The sequence below is a fragment of the Hoplias malabaricus genome, chromosome 2 (genome assembly GCF_029633855.1).
Source record: "Hoplias malabaricus isolate fHopMal1 chromosome 2, fHopMal1.hap1, whole genome shotgun sequence".
NCBI lineage: Eukaryota > Metazoa > Chordata > Actinopteri > Characiformes > Erythrinidae > Hoplias > Hoplias malabaricus.
The window spans coordinates 62,768,181-62,789,984 of record NC_089801.1 but is presented as its reverse complement, the minus strand read 5'-3'; the positions used below and the strand labels follow the sequence as shown (position 1 = coordinate 62,789,984).

The following is a 21,804-nucleotide window of genomic DNA, read 5'->3' as shown; positions in this document are numbered from 1 at the left end:
ACTTTACACCTGAGAGACACATGAACAGAGACCAGAACAAATGTTCAATACGTTCTACCAGAAGCCACCAGACCGTCAGTGATACATCATCCATTTCTCTTTAAACACCTTTTACACTGACAGACACTGCAGCTGCTGTCTGTGCTCCGTACTCACTCTGAGCCACACAGTAGTAGGATCCACCCTGTAGAGCACTGTAACTGTGTCCAGATCCTACAGGTGAGGTTTCACCTTCTTTAAACCAGGTGTAGTTCTGCACAGGTGGATTAGCATCACTGCTGCAGGTCAGAGTCACTGAACTGTCCTCCACTGTTTCACCAGAGGGACGGATGGACACTGAGGCACTCTTTGGACCGTCTGGAGGTAGAATAAAACCTTATGTTTAACACTTTATTATATGATTTTGCTGGTCAGCTACATTTTGACAAGAAGAAATGGTGTAAATGACAGTTTCTGCCCAAATTATTCATTTAAATTGAATCAGAAATAAATAAACCTTCATCTTTGGTCGTATTATGAACCTTCAGGACCCTGTACTTACATCTGACATTCAGACTGACCTCAGGAGACATCGGAACCCATACAGAACAGTGATATCTGTCTTTATTCCCCCTGCTGACTGACTGCAGGAGGAGCTGGGCACTGCTGTGGTATGAATATTGTCCATTTCTGTACCAGGAGATTTGTGGACTGTCAGTCAGACTGCAGGAGGTTTTACATGTGAGAGTGACGTTATCTCCCTCTGTCACTGTCTCAGGAACCTCCACCTGCAGATCTGTAAACAAGAGAAAACACACTTACACTGTGATCTCCTCACATTAACTACAGTGCTGTCCACACACCGACTTAATGAACACATCACTGATGACGTGTCTCTATTTATTACAACAGTAAACTACACACTGTGTTCTTATCAAGTCATAGTCAAACGTTATCAGAGTGGAAGGGTAAAGAGAGCAGGGCCTTACACAAGTGATATTTATCCTACTGCTGTAATTACCATCACATCAAAGATGATTTGTCACATACAGAGTCACACATGGTACAACCAGCAGTGAAATGTTCTGATGACTGAGCACTTCTTTGGGGGAAAATAATCAGTATCAGAATCTATAAGAAATTAGAAATAAAGATATATCAAATGTAAGGACGGAGTTCTCAATTGAACCTGAAATAAGTCAAGGACACAGAGATAATACTCTAATATAACTAAGGAAAATGGGTGAATAGTGTCTAGTGAAAAATGTCCTCTCTCTCTCTGTGTGTCTGTCTGTCTGTTTGTGCACGTGTGTGGGAGACACATACCTCCTGCACTGAGGGAGTGGGTGGCTGAGACATGTTTACCTACCCACACTGCTTGTGGTCTGTCGGTCAGGAAGTTTCAGACCACAAGCAGCGTAGATAAACGAACATGTCTCACTCACCCTCACCCTCAGCACTGGAGCCTCCAGTATTTAATACGGCTCTGTGTTTAACCTCAGTGTTCTCTCCCCTAATTCTTCCAGTCACAGTTAATAACTCCATAAGAGACAATACGGTTCTTACACTCGCACTGTAGGAGGTTTTAACGCTGAGGATTTTACCATCACACAACACTACCATTCAGTAACATTCAGATGTGTAATGCAGGGCAAGTATCAGGTAAATCTCCCAGAATCTCAGCTACAAAAACTCATCTGATATAAACACTCTTACAGTAAAGAACACTAAAAAGCTGTTAAAAAACAGTGCAATCAAAGAAAAAACATTTAAATATTAGTCAAAATTATTCTACAACATAGAAATAAACATGAAAAATTAAAGAATGAGAACATTGCTGAGATCTAGCTCCTCAGAAAGGCGTTTAAATGGATAGTTAAAGGAAGATCATATTAAAGTCTGGAAGTTTCCTCTGAAAGTGAGGAGGAGTACCTTGATAAAGGCTGATAGAACTTAAGAGAACATTTACTCGAGTCATTTCCAGCCCCTGAGTGAGGAAGAGTGCTAAACGCTACAGCTTTCACCCAGTGTACAGCAGCCATAATCTGATCTGTTATAAATCTGAAGTAGTATTTACTCTGGTCCTTTTCTGTCACATCTCTCAGTCTGAGGGTGCAGTTGTGTTGTTTATCTCCAGTGAACTGAACCCTGTCTCTGTACTCTGGGTCATTTAACAGATCAGGAGGCTCTTCACCATTTACAGGCCACAGTTTGGTCCAGAAAGCTCTTTGGACTGAGTGACTCCATGGATATATGTTTACGTGCAGCCCATCGTCACTGTAGACCCCTTTAGAGCACAGATAGACATAGGTCTGTAATACACACTCCACGCGTCCTGAGGAACAACTCCTGCAACACACACAATACAGAAATGTGTACATTATTACACTGAGGGTCTCAGGCTGAGAAAGTGCTCCATAAACACTGTGCTTTAACTGAGAATCTTCATTTTGATGAATATTTGAGCTCAGGTAAAATCATAAAGTAAATATATGGAGAATAAAAACTGGAAAGGTGTGAGAACAGTGTCTGAACACAGTGGAGAAATACAGCCTTTGTTTAGAGAGATCTGGAGGATGCTCCTGAGGAAAAACACTAAACTGGTGCAAAGTCTTCATTACTGAGTTGGCCTTAAAATATTTTATTTATGTTTTTAAATAAGAACAGCTCAGAATTTTCAAGGCTTTGGGAAATGGAAACTGCAGCAGAGACACTTTGTGAAACAACAGGGGGCGCTGTTACATATAACAGGGGCCGCACATATTAGTAGTTTATTTTTATCGCAGTGTGATGAACTAACTCACATTTTTTAATATTATTTTATCTGGTGAAAGAGAGATCAAATGAATCTCCACAGAGTGAATCTGATGAAGAGTGACTCACCAGAGATGAAGAGCAGAAACAGCAGAGAAACAGTGAGAGACATTCTGAGTGAAACCATCAGTGAATAGTCAACCTACATTTCTGAACCTAAAGACAACACAAATATTAGAGTCACTTCACTTCTGTTTCCATTAACAATGAATTAATGACTCTTTACTGATTCCAAAAGCACTGAGTCTTTTCCTACCTTCGTTAAGCGTCGTTCTACTCTTCAACACAAAGAACAAATACAGACAAACATAGTGTTGAAATATATGCGGGTAAAGTGTTGCTGACCTATTTTTATACACTCTGACATCGTTGTTCCTGTCTTCACACGTTTGGCTCCTCCTTAATGAAGTATAAACTAGACATAGACTACACTCTTTATTATTAAAACTGTAGATTATAAATCCATTAAATACTGAAAGAACTGTTGATTATTGTAGAACACTAAGGCAGTAGAGAGATGATGAATATCTTCGGTTTAATGAGTGATTTTACTGTTTGTCACTCGTCTCTTTGTAGAGAGATTGAGTGACTGATAAACAGCTCTATTTTCTCTCATTGAAACTTCCTTCTGAACACTCAGTGGTGAGTGATTTCATCTACTGTTTGTTTATACCGCTATCCAGAGGAATTCCACATTCACGGGTGTGTGTGTGTGTTGTGGTTTTTTAATTCTCAAAAAGATAACCAGTGCAGAGAACATTAGAGATCATTGTGAGGTGAGATCTAAACACCAGCAATGGCTTTATTTAAACAGGCTTCAGTTCGGCAAAAATAAAATACCTGCTCATAAAAGTATATAATTCACTATATTAACCATATGAGCCTAAAACATTCACTCATTATTATATGTAACCCTTATCCAATTCAGGGTTGCGGTGGGTCCAGAGCCTACCTGGAATCATTGGGCGCAAGGCAGGAATATACCCCAGAGGGGGTGTGTTACGTTTCAGTCTAGGGGATGGGTAGAAAGAGAAAAAAAAAGAGAAACTCACACAGTTTAGAATAAATGAAAAAAGTGTATTTACAAAGAAAATATGGATATTAAATAAATCAAACAGTCAAATCTTATAACACACAAAACTTAAAGCCATATCTCCAGGGGTAAGCCACGGCCAAAATAACAAACATAACCCAACACTAACTTTGCTATTCAAACCAAATAAACAAATAAATGACAATAAATAACCCTGACTCCCTATCTAACAATAAACCAAGAGAAAATAGATAAACTCAAAAGGCGCTTACCCCCTTCCGGCACAGGTGACCACAAAAATAATAAACAGAACAGAATCAACCCACACAAGGAAACACACAGTCTCCAGAAGTTCACAACTTACACACACAAGGAAACACACAGTCTCCAGAAATACATAGTCCTCACACAGAGACAAAGCCATCACCAAGTTCACAACACATGGCAATTCACAATTGGAAAAAAAGGGCGTCTCAATCTTCAGCTTCCTGCTTCTTTTATAGGCAGATACAGGAAACACCTCAGTAGCCAGCAATCCCAGAAATCTCCACAGCTCCACCTAAAGACAGGGAGGGATAGCAAGACAACAAGAAAAGGAAAAGAAGAGAGACAGGCATACAACCCGTAACACCCCCCCACCAAAAAAAATTCATTAGGGGTATAGAGAGCGTGACAGAGCATAACTCGTTTGGCTGGATTCACCCGGTAGTAATTCTTCTTAATTGGAACACTTTTACCAATATTAACATTTGTTTGCCACGGCACATCCGTGAACAGATCCGCACACCGCCGACACAGTGCTCCCAAACCAGCACGATTAACAGGAAGAGACAACACACAACAATCAGCTAATGCCAAGTCCCTTTTACAAACAGAGTGGTCTACCGGTAAAGGAACAGAGGAATCTCCATTCATTTCCTGACTACTTGTAAATAAGTTGCTAAGATCAAGTACATCCTTGTTAGAGCATTGGGATTTAGTTGTGACACACACAGGAAAAACAGAAGGAAATTCTTCTTGTAATTCATCCAACTTATTTAAGGAAGGTTCAGACACAACCTCTGGGATGGGGAACACATTTCCACCAGCAAGGTCATTACCTAGTATCATATCCACCCCTTCAACAGGTAATCTATTTCTCACAGCAATTCTAACCCTTCCACTGACCAACTCGGAATGTAAATGAACATAATGCAACGGCACACTCATGGGGGACAAATCTATCCCACATACCACCACATAAGAGCCACAAAAAGAGTGTTCACCCAAATCAAGCACATCACTACAAAGAAAGGACTGGGCTGCCCCGGTATCCCGTAAAATTTTAACTGCCACAGTACCCTCATCACTTTTAGACAGAGAAACACAACCATCCAGTATAAAAGGCTGGAAAGTAACATCACATATCTCCTGACTTTGTAGAGCCTCCACAGTATTAGCTGCGGCAGCAGACATACAAGCCACATTCTTAGGTTGATTTTGTTTTTCATTCCAGACTTTACAGTCCGCAATCAAGTGACCAGCTTGCCTACAATAAAAACACACACGCTTCTCAGAAGTTTGTAAGGAAGACTGAACAGCAGGAGTATTAGGAGACTTCTCTCGTCTTGGTGACCTCTGGAAGGTTTGAGTCACCGGAGACCACCCTGCTTTACCCCTTTTGTCCCTACCACCAATTACAGAAGAGGTAGCATTACCAGACGGAAAAACCATTTTGTGGGTTAAAACAAATTCGTCTGTTAAAACAGCAGCATCTGACAGTGTAGACACCTTCTCGTTTAGATGGACTACAATAACTTCAGGCACAGAGTTTTTAAAATCCTCCAATAATAGTAATTGTTTCAACTGAGGCAAAGTAGTCACTTTAGACGCTGAACACCACTTCTCAAACAAGACAGTTTTCTCACGAGCAAACTCAACAAATGTCTGGTCTGCAGATTTTCGGTGTGACCTAAATCTTTGACGGTAGGCCTCAGGCACCAACTCATAGGCTCTTAGAACAGCAGCCTTAACCTTTTCATAATCAAGGCTCTGTTCAACACTCAGGGATGAACACACTTCCTGAGCTTTACCATGTAATTTGCACTGGAGAAGTAAAGACCACATATCTTTAGGCCAGTGCAAGGTAGCTGCTACTCGCTCAAATGCAGTAAAATAGGAGTCAACTTCAGATTCTCTAAATGGAGGTACTAGAGAGATGTGCTTACTGATATCGAATTCAGGCAAGTGTGAAGCAGTATGCCTGGAGGAGGAACCCTTATTAGCCTCCAATTCCAAGGCACGAACCCGCAGCAACTGTGTCTCATACTCTTGCTGCTTTATAGCCAGATCCAACTCCTTAAGCTTAATAGCCAAGTTCAAGTTCATCTCAGTAAGTGGACCAACTCCAGATGGAGAAATAACCAGATCTATGCCAGATGGTATACCTGGTGACTGTCCAGTAGCCTCCGCCACTGTCGAGACATCTGGTTTACCTGAGGCAACACCAACACCGTCCACACTAGACAACATGGCTGGATCTATACTTGCAGCACTCCTTGTATCAGGGGACACAGGCACACGTCTGTCTTCACGAAGCCGAGAAATCAACACATCCCGTATTTCACCTACTCTAGCTGAGCGAGGTATTGAAATGTCATAAAACTCAGCAATCAACAATAAATCAGCCTTTCGACAATCCCACAAATCCTCTACTGATGGAGACAAAACAAACTTCTCCAGGTCAAACTCCATACTGCACCCAATGGAAACACACAACACCTGCCCCCACACAAAAAAAATAGGACGAGCCCCCACTTGTTACGTTTCAGTCTAGGGGATGGGTAGAAAGAGAAAAAAAAAGAGAAACTCACACAGTTTAGAATAAATGAAAAAAGTGTATTTACAAAGAAAATATGGATATTAAATAAATCAAACAGTCAAATCTTATAACAACACACAAAACTTAAAGCCATATCTCCAGGGGTAAGCCACGGCCAAAATAACAAACATAACCCAACACTAACTCCAACCCCAACACTAACTTTGCTATTCAAACCAAACAAACAAATAAATGACAAAAAATAACCCTGACTCCCTATCTAACAATAAACCAAGAGAAAATAGATAAACTCAAAAGGCGCTTACCCCCTTCCGGCACAGGTGACCACAAAAATAATAAACAGAACAGAATCAACCCACACAAGGAAACACACAGTCTCCAGAAGTTCACAACTTACACACACAAGGAAACACACAGTCTCCAGATATACACTGTTCCCACACAGAGACAGAGCAATCACCAAGTTAACACACACAGGGAAACACACAGTCTCCAGAAATACATAGTCCTCACACAGAGACAAAGCAATCACCAAGTTCACAACACATGGCAATTCACAATTGGAAAAAAAAAAGGGCGTCTCAATCTTCAGCTTCCTGCTTCTTTTATAGGCAGATACAGGAAACACCTCAGTAGCCAGCAATCCCAGAAATCTCCACAGCTCCACCTAAAGACAGGGAGGGATAGCAAGACAACAAGAAAAGGAAAAGAAGAGAGACAGGCATACAACCCGTAACAGGGTGGCAGTCCTTCACAGCGCAACACAGACACACACACATTCGGACACATTTTAAGTCGCCAATCCACCTACCTGGGAGGAAACCAGAGCACCCGGAGGAAACCCACGCGGACACAGGAAGAACACACCAACTCCTCACAGGCAGTCACTCGGAGCAGGATATGAACCCACAACCTCCAGGCCTCAGACCCACCTCACTCAATTAACAGCTTGAATGGTGAGGCACCATCTCAGCCAATGTTAGCTAGCGACCCAAAACGTGCCCATCTATAATGTGCGGGTTTATATTACGATAATTCAGTCCTGATTGGTAATGCATGCGGCCATTTTGCGAGATTCTGTTTCCCCTGTCAGGAAGGACTGGCGCCCCCTCCAGGGTGTATTCCTGCCTTGCACCCAATGATTCCAGGTAGGCTCTGGACCCACCGCGACCCTGAACTGGATGAGGGTTACAGATAATGAATGAATTAATGAATATTTCCCCTGTCAGATATATGACACGTCCAATGAGAGGGATGTTGTTTTTCTTGCGTGGTTTTAATAATTAGAAAGTGACACTCGAGTGTGAAAGTGGGTTACAGAAACATGCATCCAGCCACAGACATGTACAGACTGTAGACACCGGTCTGAGTACAAATGCAGAGAGTTAACGGGGGAAACATTTGACTGTACGCTGGGAGGTAAAATACAGCTTGAAACGAACTGATTTGCTATCAAGGGCATTGGTGATATAGTTTCTGAGTGTGAATGTGTTAGGGCTTCATGGAACAACAGGAATTTAAAACGTGAACACCAGGAAACAGACTGATGACACTGCAGCTGGTCTTTTTTAATTGTTTAAATATGCCTTAGAGAAAGATGAAAAGTTAGCTGATATTGCTAACAGTATTCCTAAATGTAAAGTACACCTCTAATATTTTCAATATAAAATAATTGAAGCCCTTGGTTATTGGAGATTTAAGGAAAAGCAATGCAAACCCTAACTCTGCAGGGTTTTTCATTAAATGTGACAGTAGTAGGGAGTGGTCTAATGTTGAGAATTTTCCAATAATGATTCAGATTGTATTTAACTCCATGGCAGAGGAGTATCTCATTGGGATGCTTGAGTTGCATCAAACAGATCCTAATTATATATCCACTGAAATATTGGGATATCTTTGTGAGACTGGTTACAGTGCTGACAACATAGTTTGTGGCAAAGACCACTAGGGGGCATCTTCTTCATTCATTCATTCATTATCTGTAATCGCTTATCCAGTTCAGGGTTGCGGTGGGTCCAGAGCCTACCTGGAATCACTGGGCGCAAGGCGGGAATACACCCTGGAGGGGGCGCCAGTCCTTCACAGGGCAACACAGACACACACAAATTCACTCACACACTCACACCTACAGACACTTTTGAGTCACCAATCCACCCACCAACGTGTGTTTTTGGACTGTGGGAGGAAATTAGATTGGGAATCTGTTTCTACTAATGTGTTGTTAATTCATATATTTATGCAGTCTTCATCTCTTCAGCACAACATCTCAGCTCTCAAGCTCTGACCACTTCACTTATTGTGGAACTGCAGTGAATCCATTCATTGTTATAACCGCCTGTTACACTTAGTGGTGGTGCATTGCCAGTGGAGGGTGAGCCATGTGCCAAATTGTTTTTGACCTCTTCTGAGATTTCTCAGACAGCTGCTGGGAATGATCCACATCCTCCAAAAAGAAGGAGAATATTGAGTAAACATCTTGGTGAATGTGTTGTGCTCTCATCTGTGGTTCATGTAGGTTCTCATGAGCCCAGCATCACCCCCTGTTAGTCTTTGAAAAAATCCCTGCTCAAAATTCTTGACAGGGCCATTTGGGAAATGGATGAAAAATATAGACCTAATAGGAGCCATATCTAGATCTACCCAAATCTAGTGCATTTCTAGATCCCACCTTAGACTTTGACTTGACTTTATTGATCCCACATCGGGGAAATTCACTTGTTACAGCAGCACACAATCTTAGGCATTGGACAAGAAGTGGGGGGGGGGGGAAGACAGTAACGCAATAAAAAACAATGGAGGAAAAAGACTGCAACTTACACACTCACAAAACATATAACCCATACAACCATACAGAGATGGTTGCACATGAGAAGTTATTGCACATGATTATTCACATTGTTGGGAAAAAGGCAGATGTAGTAATACTGGTAGTGCAAAACTATATGTATGAAAATATATGCAAGATAATAGTATATATTACATATTGTAAGTGTTGTATAATCTAACAGCAGTAGGTATGAATGACCTTTGGTATCTCTCCTTCCTACGCTGTGGGTGTAACAGTCGTCTGCTAAAGGAGCTGCTCAAGGCCCCCACTGTCGCATATAGGGGGTGAGAGGGGTTATCCACAATTGATGTCAGTTTTGCTAAAATTCTCCTCTCCCCCACCTCCTCTATGGAGTCCAGAGAACAGTCTAAGACTGAGCCAGCCCTTCTGACCAGTTTATTTAGCCTCTTCCTGTCCCTATCAGAGCTTCCACAGCCACAGCAGACCACAGTGTAGAAAATCACTGAAGCCACCGCAGTAAAAAGTCATAAAAAGTCCTTAGCAGTGTCCTGCACACCCCAAAGGACATAAGCCTCCTCAGCAAGTGCAGATGACTTTGGCCCTTCTTGTACAAGACATCTGTGTTTATTGACCAGTCCAGTTTATTGCTAAGGTGAACGCCCAGGTATTTATACTCCTTCACAATCTCAATGTCCACACCCTGGATGTTCACTGGTGCAAATTGGATAGGCTTCTTTCTGAAATCAATCACCACATCCTTTGTCTTGCTGGCATGAATACACAGTTTGTGACACCAGTCCACAAAGTTGGTGATGGCCTCTCTATACTCCAGATCGTTCCCCTCTGACACACGTCCAACAATGGTCTAATGTGTAGAGTGTAAATAGGAAAGGAGAGAGAACTGTAGCCTGAGGGCCCCCCGTGCTGTAGACCACCACATCAGACACGCAGTCACGTAGCCTCACGTACTGCGGTCTGTTGGTGAGGTAATCAGTGATCCATGCAGCCAGATGACAGTCGACACCAGCTCCCTCCAATTTCCCTCTTAGTAGTGGTGGCTGAACTGTATTGAAAGCACTGGAAAAGTCAAAGAATAATATTCTTACAGCACTCCCCGTGCCCTCTAAGTGCGGGAGTGTTCGGTGTAGCAGGTAGATGACAGTGTCCTTCACACCAATGCCCGGTCGATATGCGAACTGCAGGGGGTCCATCCCGCTATTTACCAGATGTTGAAGGTGCGTAAGGACAATTCTCTCCATGGTCTTCATTAGGTGAGAGGTTAGAGCTACTGGCCTGAAGTGGTTAGGCTCCCTAGGGTGTGCAGTGCCCTCTGTAGTGCCCTCTGCTTGTTCTTGCCGGCACTGGAGCAGATGATGTGAGTCCGAAGAATGAAATTCATCAAGAAATGTCTGAACTGTCCACTGTGTAAACACCTTCAGGAATGTAAATAAGCTGTTTTGCATGAATTGTATGTAACAGCATTGGTAAAGTTGTATGTACAGGGGTTGGACAATGAAACTGAAACACCTGTCATTTTAGTGTGGGAGGTTCATGGCTAAATTGGACCAGACTATTGGCCAAAATACATTAATTGCACATTGCACCAGTAAGAGCAGAGTGTGAAGGTTCAATTAGCAGAGGGTAAGAGCACAGTTTTGCTCATAACCCATAAGAGTTCAAAAGAGGACAAATTGTTGACGCATGTCTTGCTGGTGCATCTGTGACCAAGACAGCAAGTCTTTGTGATGTATCAAGAGCCACGGTATCCAGGGTAATGTCAGCATACCACCAAGAACGACGAAACACATCCGAGAGGATTAACTGTGGACGCAGGAGGAAGCTGTCTGAAAGGGATGTTCTGGTGCTAACCCGGATTGTATCCAAAAAACATAAAACCACGGCTGCCCAATGACGGCAGAATTAAATGTGCACCTCAACTCTCCTGTTTCCACCAGAACTGTCCGTCAGGAGCTCCACAGGGTCAATAATACACGGCCGGGCTGCTATAGCCAAACCTTTGGTCACTCATGCGAATGCCAAACGTCAGTTTCAATGGTGAAAGGAGCGCAAATCTTGGGCTGTGGACAATGTGAAGCATGTATTGTTCTCTGATGAGTTCACCTTTACTGTTTTCCCCACATCTGAGAGAGCTACGGTGTGGAGAAGCCCCAAAGAAGCGTACCACCCAGACTGTTGTATGCCCAGAGTGAAACATGGGGGTGGATCAGTGATGGTTTGGGCTGCCATATCATGGCATTCCCTTGGCCCAATAGTTGTGCTAGATAGTCGCGTCACTGCCAAGGACTACCGAAACATTCTGGAGGACCATGTACATACAATGTTTCAAACATTGTATCCTGAAGGTGGTGCCGTGTATCAGGATGACAATGCACCAATACACACAGCAAGACTGGTGAAAGATTGGTTTGATGAACATGAAAGTGAAGTTGAACATCTCCCATGGCCTGCACAGTCACCAGATCTAAATATTATTGAGCCACTTTGGGGTGTTTTGGAGGAGCGAGTCAGGAAACGTTTTCCTCCACCAGCATCACGTAGTGACCTGGCCACTATCCTGCAAGAAGAATGGCTTAAAATCCCTCTGACCACTGTGCAGGACTTGTATATGTCATTCCCAAGACAAATTGATGCTGTATTGGCTGCAAAAGGAGGCCCTACCCCATACTAATAAATTATTGTGGTCTAAAACCTGGTGTTTCAGTTTCATTGTCCAACCCCTGTAACAGTCTTGTTGTGTCTTCAGCATCATGTTAGAGATTCTTCTCCACACTGTCATCAGTTGTAACTCCATATCGTAGAAACATGTTGTATCAGAAACAGAGGAATTTGGTTACTGTGGCCCATGAGAAATCAATAACAAATACATTAGATATTAGAATTAGTTTGTTAGAAGTTTTGCCAATGGAAACAGGAGATAAATATTATACATATATTATACTACATTTTTTATTTAGATCACATGTTCATGTTAAATAATGAGTCAACACTGATTACCCACCTATTTTTTCTACCACCCCACACTAATAAACACGCCCTGCATGTGCATCTTCAGGTGCCGCTGCATAGAACTGAGGGAATAAGAATAAACCTTCCCAGCTTCAGCAGGATCCGACAGAAAATATAAGATAGGGGTATCATGTGCCAAGTTAGAAATCAAATGGAGCACCCACAGTGTGTAGTTTGCTGTGATGTTTTGGCAAATGAGAGTTTAAAACCAGTCAAAATGAACAACACATTGTGATCCACCTTAACACAGATTGGATGCTCTGACGTGCTTGTGACTTATTTGAAAGATTGACATATATTTAGAATGCATTCTTAATTTTGGCTCTTGTTAAAATGAAGGCTTTACAATTGTTGCATCTTAGCTTCTGCTTTCTGTTCTGTGGTGTGGTTAAATCTACATTGGTTGGGTCTAACAAGGTTCACCAATTTTGGACACTGTTGAAGATGTCATTCCAGGTTAAATGTTAGTTCAACAAACTGCAGTGTGTTTCAGTTTATTGCGGAAATGTCCATGAATTCATTAAAAACACAGAAAGTCTTACCTTTGGAATTAAAGCCTTTAGTTGGATAATCAGATTTTCATCAAACATTTACAATGAATTAAGGTCTTTAAAATCAACTGTCTCATTTTGTAATCTCTCTTCTATTTCCACTCATACATTTTCTCATCTTCTCCAGACCTCTACATTATCTGATTTCTCTGAATGGTCTTCTCCTGAAGATTTAGTCACACAGTCACGGTCTTGCCCTGTCTTCTGCATTCCTGTTTGGGTTTCCATTGTTTGTTCTAGTCTCCGCCCTAGCCCCACCTTTGTCCTGCCCTCTTGTCATCCTTCACATGTGTTCCTTCCTTGTTTGTAGTCAGTGTATATATACCCCCTTGCTCTCAGGCTGGTTTCTCTGGTGTTGTGTGTAGATGTCTGCTTCTGTGTTGGTCTTATGTTTGCGCATGTCTACATCTACAGCTGTTCTTGTTTGTGTTAATAAATTCCTTCCTTGCATGTACATGTGCCTCCTCGTCCTCCCTACAGCCATGACATACACATTACAACAGCACTGTCTCAACAATAATTAACACCCTTGCTCCTGTTAGGACTAAACTATTTCCCTCCTCCCATACTTCCCCATGGTTCACCTCAGAATTTAGACTCATGAAAGCTAAGGTCAGGCGTTTAGAACTCCTGTATAAGACCTCAGACCTATTTCTAACCTTTTTCTGGCTAATATCATGGAAAGTGTTATAGCCTCTCAGCTGCATGACTTTCTGTCCTCTAACAATTCATATGAGCCTTTTCAGTCTGGCTTTCGGTCCCTACATAGTACACCCTCAGAAAAAAAGTTACGGTAGAGGTACATTATTGGTCACTAAAGGTACAAACTGTCTAAATGTACCTTTAAAGGTACAACACTGTTTAAAAGTTTTGTTCCTTAAAGGTACATTACATTCTCTTCTCCAGAAGGAGGGTGCATTTATGCCCTATGCTCAGTGACAATGATTGTCATTAACGCTTTCACATTTTCCTGTATTGATTACAGTAACTCACTTTACCACAGTCTTCTGGTTAAACTGATTAATCATCTTCAGTAAATCCAAATCTCAGCAGCCAGAGTTCTGACTTCCACCAAACGCACGGCTCATATCACATCTGTTCTTCGACAACTCCATTGGCTTCTCATTGAGGTTAAGATAAAGTTCAAAATACTTCTTCTAACTTTCAAGGCTCTTCATGATCCCATTTCTCTGTATCATCCCTTGCACATACAGCTCCAGGGGCCTGGAGGTTGTGGGTTTGAGTCCCACTTCGGGTGACTGCCTGTGAGGAGTTGGTGTGTTCTCCCCGTGTCCGCATGGGTTTCCTCCGGGTGCTCCGGTTTCCTCCCCCAGTCCAAAAACACACATTGGTGTGTGGATTGGCGACTCAAAAGTGTCCGTAGGTGTGAGTGAATATGTGTGTGTGTCTGTGTTGCCCTGTGAAGGACTGGCGCCCCCTCCAGGGTGTATTCCTGCCTTGTGCCCAATGATTCCAGGTAGGCTCTGGACCCACCGCGACCCTGAATTGGATAAGCGGTTACAGATAATGAATGAATGAATGAATAAACCCCTTTCACATCATCAGATCCTCCCACTGTGTATTTTCACATAGACACCTCCTCTTCCTGTTTTTAATGTGTTGGCCCCTCCTTAATGAAATTTAAACTAGACATGAACTAGACTCTCTTTCTCAATAAAATTGTAAATTAGGAAACATTGAAGATTGAAAGAACTGTTGATCTATTTTCTCTCATTGGAACTTCCTTTACCTCTGAACACTCAGGTCTCAGTGGTGAGTTCAGCTTGTGGTCAGGGTGGAGGTGATGTCATCTACTGTTGGGTTATACTGCTATCTAGAGGAGTTTAGAGAGTTCTACTCCCACTACACCATAAGGTCCATCACTGACTGAGATCTGGAGCTCTAGTAACTCATCTGTCTCTTCATCTTTCTCTTCTGCTCAGATTTCATTTGTCCTTTCATTGTCCTCCACATGTTTCATTTTATATGATTATAACTGGTGTTAAAGTGATGGTGTAACAGCTGTGACAGACAGCAGATAAATCTGAGATACAGCTGGAAACTCTGAGTGGAATCTTCTCCCACCGTCAGACATGAAGAAAACACACTCACTCACTCATTGTTCCTTGTGTGAATGTAGAAGCATTGTGTGAGTGGGTGTGTGTGTGTGTGTGTGTGTGTGTGTGTGTGTTCTGGTAAACCCCACTGTATGGGGACAAAAAACTGTTTACACAGTCACGTCATGGGGACCTCTTGCGGTATGGGGACCAAAAATCAGGTCCCCATAAGGAAAACCCTTTTAAACGAATGTAGGAGCTGCCCACAGTGGCCCCGTGTGGTTTTTAGAGTTTCCCCGTAACACATGTTTATCCGTCAGTGTGAGTGTGTGGTAGCGCCCCCTTATAGGTCCCCATTGTAATTGCACTCTATGCTCTGAAAACACACTTCTTACATATATGGTTGGGTACCGCCCACTTCCGGGTCCCCATTAGGAATGATTTCATCGGGACAGAAGACATTTTCAGTGTAAAACATGGCAATTAATTTGATGGACAAGAAAGAAGATTATTTGCAGGGGATGCCATCTAAGGAGCTAAGAGCAAGTGCAGAGGAGCGAAAGTAAAGCACAAGGTAAGCACATAAACATTATAACCAGTTTTCAGAACTCAGATTTGGTTAGTTAGCTCTAATTAATCTTCAAGATCAGGTAGGCTCTGGACCCACCGCGACCCTGAACTGGATAAGGGTTACAGATAATTAATGAATGAATAATGAATGAATAGTTAGCTATTTTTTACTAAATTTTCCAACTAGCTAGCTTTAGTAATATTATGACTAATACTATATAGTAGCACACAAATCAATGTGAAGGGGTTTATGTAAATTAAAGAGCCACTGCAATATCTTTACCCTACAACATTGCCCTTGGTATATGGTTTAAGTGAGGGAGTGAAGACGAAGGGAGTGAAAAAAGAAGAAGAAAGTGAGGAGGGAGGGAGTGGACTGGGATTAAATAAACAAAAACAAACATCATACATTTAATTTAAAAAGAGTGTTTCATATTTTATTGTTAGTTTAAACATTTACAATCTAAACACATTTACAGACATTTGATTTAAGTATTTAACAAGAAAAAAATATATAATATATATATTTTATATTTTTGTTATATTTTATATAATATATATATATTTTTTTTCTTGTTAAATACTTAAATCAAAAGTCTGTAAATGTGTTTAAATTGCAAATGTTTACATTTAAACTAACACTAAAATATAAAACACTGTTTTTCTGCGTGACTGCGGATTGTGTTGGAGGCTTTTAATTTGAATCAGCGCAGGACGCCGACTGTACCTTCACAATTAACCAGGGAGCTAGTTAGATTTCTAAACCTCCGTCAGAGCACAGCGGGGCGGTGAGGTGCTGAAAGGTGTCCAGTAAGTGTCCACTGCCTCTGTTAAATACACTAAATAAAAAACAGTGGAGTATTTAGGCGCTGTTTAGAACGGTATTCATGGCGCCTCATGGATTTAAAGGCCAGCCCTGCTCCGAGCTCGAGGCTGAAAATGGCGCCCTGTTAACTCGCTTTTTGTTCGAATTTTTCTGTTAAATACAAATTAAGGTGCAGTTATGTCGCGCCGTTTGAATAGTTAACACATAAAACTACAAACCTTTCCACGCTTACATTCAAATAAATTAAACATAGAGCATATCAAGCATAGACATTTAAAGTAAGCTGTGCCAGTTTAAGGTGGAACGGAAGAATTCGAACCAAACGGGTTGATGGGACGCCATTTCAGCCTCGAGGTTTTATAAAGAAAAGCTGATATAAGTTTTACTTCAAGCAGCTATGGGCGATGAAACTGTGCTACCTTTAAAGCTAACGTTAGATAGCATTGCACAAGATATTTAACAGTTTCTGTTTTCTGAGTGGACAATGTTGATTATGTAATTCAGTTTCAGTGTCATTTATTTCACTACGCTTTTAAGAGCAAGAACAGAAACTTCCATAGTTTATTTCACAGCTATATGCTGAATAGATAGTGACCCTGAAGTGTTTAAGGCGGACATGATAGAAAAGTCAGGAGCTAGACTATACAGCCATTAAAGAACAGAGGTGTCAGACCCTCAGGGTATGATTTCCATGCTGCAAGGTAGACAACCCCATGGGTTTTTAATAACACAATATCATATGACTTTGATGATTTTGTTTTACATTTGATTCTCATCTGTTAATTAAAGGGGTTACAGTTGTTTTATGTTTGTATCTTTATAAGTAACGATGCCTGTAGAGGAGATGGATCATTTGGACGACTAGTTAATAATGGCCATGGACGTCCAAACTGCAGGATGAAGAAAATTGACCAGAATGGGAATGCACACCTTTTTTTTTTTTGCCGGGAATGACATTAAAGGAGGAGACGACGTCACTTATGACTATGGAGGTGAAGACTGCCCATGGCGAAAACAAGTATGTTGCATATTACACAGTGTACCATATGACTCAGTGTTGCACTATGTATTGAATGTATGAGACATTGTAGTTCAATGGATTCAAATTTGAAACTATTACAGATATAAAGTTTAATTAATCTTACACTTTCAATTAAATGCACAATAAGAATAAAAATTAAGACACTTAAAGAAAGAATTTCAATGAGGTGGTATAAGATTGTCTTAGGGGCTGATCACAGATTGCAACTTTAAGTGACACCGAGTTAAACAACAATCATCTAACACAGGAAACGCAACACAAACAGGGATTAGATCTGGGAACATCTGGCAACCGGACAGAGTGAACGCTGGTGCGGTTTGCTGCCACTGCTCGCCGGTAATTTTAAAACTTGTAGTTGTCTAGCTTAGCGGACTAAAGGACTTTGCGATTGTTCTTATCAGACAGTATCAACCATCGTCTTTTAACAAGATCAACGATTTACCCAACACCATTGACTGGAGTATACGGACTATTTCTTACCTGTTCTGCTCGGGCCATCAAGACCCTCCTGCCTCTGCTCACCTGTCCAAGCTGCCCGGCAATGTTAATCGGCAAGATTCATATCTGGTCGGTGCTTCTCTGGGCTCTTTTGGCATTGACTCATCAACCCTTGGTGGGTCTGCTGCACTACTCTGTTATCGAACTTCTCCGGCTGCGTTTTCACCACCTGTCTGCACTTCTGCCGGCTTCATTACTGCCCCATCCGGACATAACTTGCCTGCCACGCCGGAGATATGTCCACCGCAGATCTCACCAAACTTATCACCAAGACACGACGAAAACAATAACATCCATCTGGTCCACTTCACGTCACACTTGCCGGGTCGCTGACCATAGTGTGCTAGCCCACCTAGCCCGGTCGGCTAACACTCCGGCCAAATGTGATAACTCCACCGTCAACTTCGGTCTGCTCAACATCCGCTCACTCATGAGCAAGGGACATCTCATTCAGGATCTCCTCATTGACCGAAAAATGGATTTCCTTTGCTTAACTGAAACTTGGCAGCAACCCAATGACTTCTCCCAACTTAATCAATCCACTCCTACTACGGGGTTTGTTTACATCTGCCAACCTCGTAGCACCGGCCGGGGAGGAGGTCTCGCGGTGAATTATCGCGATGTCGGTGAATTATCGGTGAATTAATTGGAAAATCTCTCAGGTGCCTGTTCCTGCCTTCTCCTCTTTTGTATCGACCGTGTGTCAACTGTCTGGATCCACTCACACCATCATCACCACCGCCTCATTTCTTTCCTCAATATTAAGGACATTGATTTGGATTCTCTCTCCTCCAGCACCTACTCCCTCATGGACACTCATAACTTAACCACCCCTGATGAGCTGGTTTCACACTACAACACCGGACTTAATTCTTTACTCAACTCCCTCGCTCAGCTGAAAACCAGGTCTGTTACATTCTCTCGTTCTGCCCAACTTGCAGCTTGAGCAACTCCACCGGAAAACTGCTCTAACTGTTCACAAAGACATCTACAATAATCATATGTTACGCTACAAGGACTGTATTACTCAAACCAAATCCGCATATTACACTGGTATTATCTCAGCTAACGAAGGTAACACCAAATCACTCTTTTTTCTGTATAAGAATATCACCCAAGCTCCGGACTCTCTGTCATCTCATCTGTGTTCTACTGCTTTCTGTAATTCACTCATGACATTCTTTGTTGATAAGATCCTGAGGATTCACCAGCATCTCAGTTTACTACCCATCTCTTGTATCAACTCTGAACTTCCTCCTCCTGCTCATTCTTTCTTCTTCTTTCAGCTTCCTTCCACTTCAGAAATCTCAAATATCATCCGTAAGTCAAAGCCATCCACATGTCAGCTGGACCCTCTCCCCACAGTTTTGGTTAAAGCCGCACTCAGTTCATCCAGCTTAAAACTTCCACGTCCCACCCTTCTCTTGTCACTTTAGGTGTGCCCCAGGGCTCCGTCCTGGGGCCCCTCCTCTTCATCATTTATCTTCTTCCGCTTGGTCATATTTCAATATCAATATGGCCAACATCAATTTCCACTTTTACGCGGATGACACCCAGCTCTACCTTGCCTGTAAGCCCACTTCCAACCTCCCTCCCCCCTCCCTTACTGACTGCTTAATGGAAATAAAATCTTGGCTTTCCCCAAATTTACTTAAACTCAACAGCGATAAAACTGAGGTTCTTCTCATTGGTACTAAATCAACATTATCCAAAACTGACAGCTTTTCTCTTAACATTGACAATTGTTCTTTTCTCCCCTCCCCACAAGTAAACAGTCTGGGTGTCGTCCTCGACAGTACTCTTTCTTTTCAATCTCATATCAATAACATTACCCGGTCTGCCTATTTTCATCTCTGTAACATCAACCGTCTCCACCCCTCCCTTACTCCCCATACCACTGCCATCCTTGTCCACAGTCTTGTCACCTCCCGCATTGATTACTGCAACTCCCTCCTTTTGGGTATTACCCACAAATCTCTTCATAAGCTTCAACTGGTCCAGAACTCAGTTGCCCGTATCATCACTAGAACCCCCTCCATCCACCACATCACTCCTGTTTTGCAACAGCTCCACTGGCTTCTGGTCAAGTTACGCATTGATTACAAGATCCTTCTGTTAACATTCAAGGCCATCCACAATCTGTCTCCACCGTATCTTTCCAATCTCCTCCATGTTGTAACTCCCTCTCGCACCCTCAGATCCTCCTCCATTCACTTGACTGTTCCCCCTGCCCGTCTCACTTCCATGGGAATTAGAGCTTTCAGCTGCTCTGCTCCCCAGCTTTGGAACAATTTACCCCCCGACATATGGAACATAAACTCACTCACACAATTCAAGTCTTCACTCAAAACCCACCTGTTCAAGATTGCCTTTTCTTTAAAATGACTCAGTTGCATTGTTTATTTTTTCCCAATACTGTATACTTGTGTGTTTTTCGGTATTATTTATGTTTATTGTTTACTTTGTACTCTTAGTAAGGTGTCCTTTTGTGACAGAAAGGCACCTATGAAATAAAATGTATTATTATTAAACAGGAAATCAAAGTCACATGTTTTCAGGAGCTACTGAAGGTTTGGTTAAATGTTAAAGAACACAGCAGTAATAATGACTTATTTATTTAATATCTTCATAATAAATTTACATGTTACAAATTATGGTGGAAAAGTCTTAAAGTGTTTACAGACTAAATTACACAATAAATACTGCATCATATTGCATAGAATTAAGTAAATACAATCCCTATAAAATCAGAAGGCAAATTATTTATGAACAATGTGTTCACAGGTAATTGAAGAAACAACTGCCACTGGAGATGTTAAGAGCTCCAACCAGCCTGTACATTTAAAGGCTTAGACTGATGAGCACAACATGAAAACTAACCAGCAGGTACCAGTGTCCAACCAGGAGCTATTCGTAATCAGTAAAAGTTATACTCAAATCTAAATTCATTTGAAAATTGATCTTAGATATGTTACGTGACCAAGTGGTCAGTTTATTTGCATGTTATGCAGTATTGAGCTTGAACTGATCATGTGTTTCTTCTGTTTTTTGTATTTTAACATATTGTCCTTATGATATGTGTTTTCAGTCAACGAGTGTTGCAGCTAATAACGTGGCAGAGGATGACTCCTGTCCCTCTCTCCACTCAGAGACCCAGATGCATGATGCTACTCATCCAAACAACATTTCTTCACTGGTAAAATGACGTTAATCACTTCTGATATAATTCTACAGCCTGTCTTTGTCATGTTTTTGTTATTTTTGTTGTTTTTAAGGCAGATAGAAAAAGGCAAGGAGCTTTTTGTGATGATTTTTAGTGTGAATTATTACACAAGTCAGTTTACGGTATTGCACCTGGAAGGGTAAAGGTAGAGGAATGAGGATGGCAGATTTTATCCTCCACTGAGGCTATTTTCTTGGTAAATTGTCACTCTATTCTGGACACTTACGTCGTCCCCACAACACACTTTCCTTTAATCAGTGTGTGAGTAGAATCTGTGAGAGCTATAACACAGAATCGGTCCCCATAAGGAACCGTATTGTTGTGCGAGACAGGTCCCCACAAGGCCTGTTTTGTTCTCGAAGTGTGAATGCAGACAGAACTTGGCTTGGCAGGACAATGTATTTTAATGATTATTTTAATTTTTGTCTCTGATGTCTGATCTAGGTTGCCAGGCAACTCATCTTAGATATGTTACATGACCAAGTGGTCAGTTTATTTGCATGTTATGCAGTATTGAGCTTGAATTGACCATGTGTTCCTTCTGTTTTTTGTATTTTAACATATTGTCCTTATGA

General features: G+C 41.8%; 1 pseudogene; it reads right to left on the bottom strand.

Annotated features, from left to right (window-relative positions):
* Nucleotides 1-21,804, bottom strand: part of LOC136677793 (hemicentin-1-like) — a 122,405-nt pseudogene that overhangs the window by 87,992 nt on the left and 12,609 nt on the right.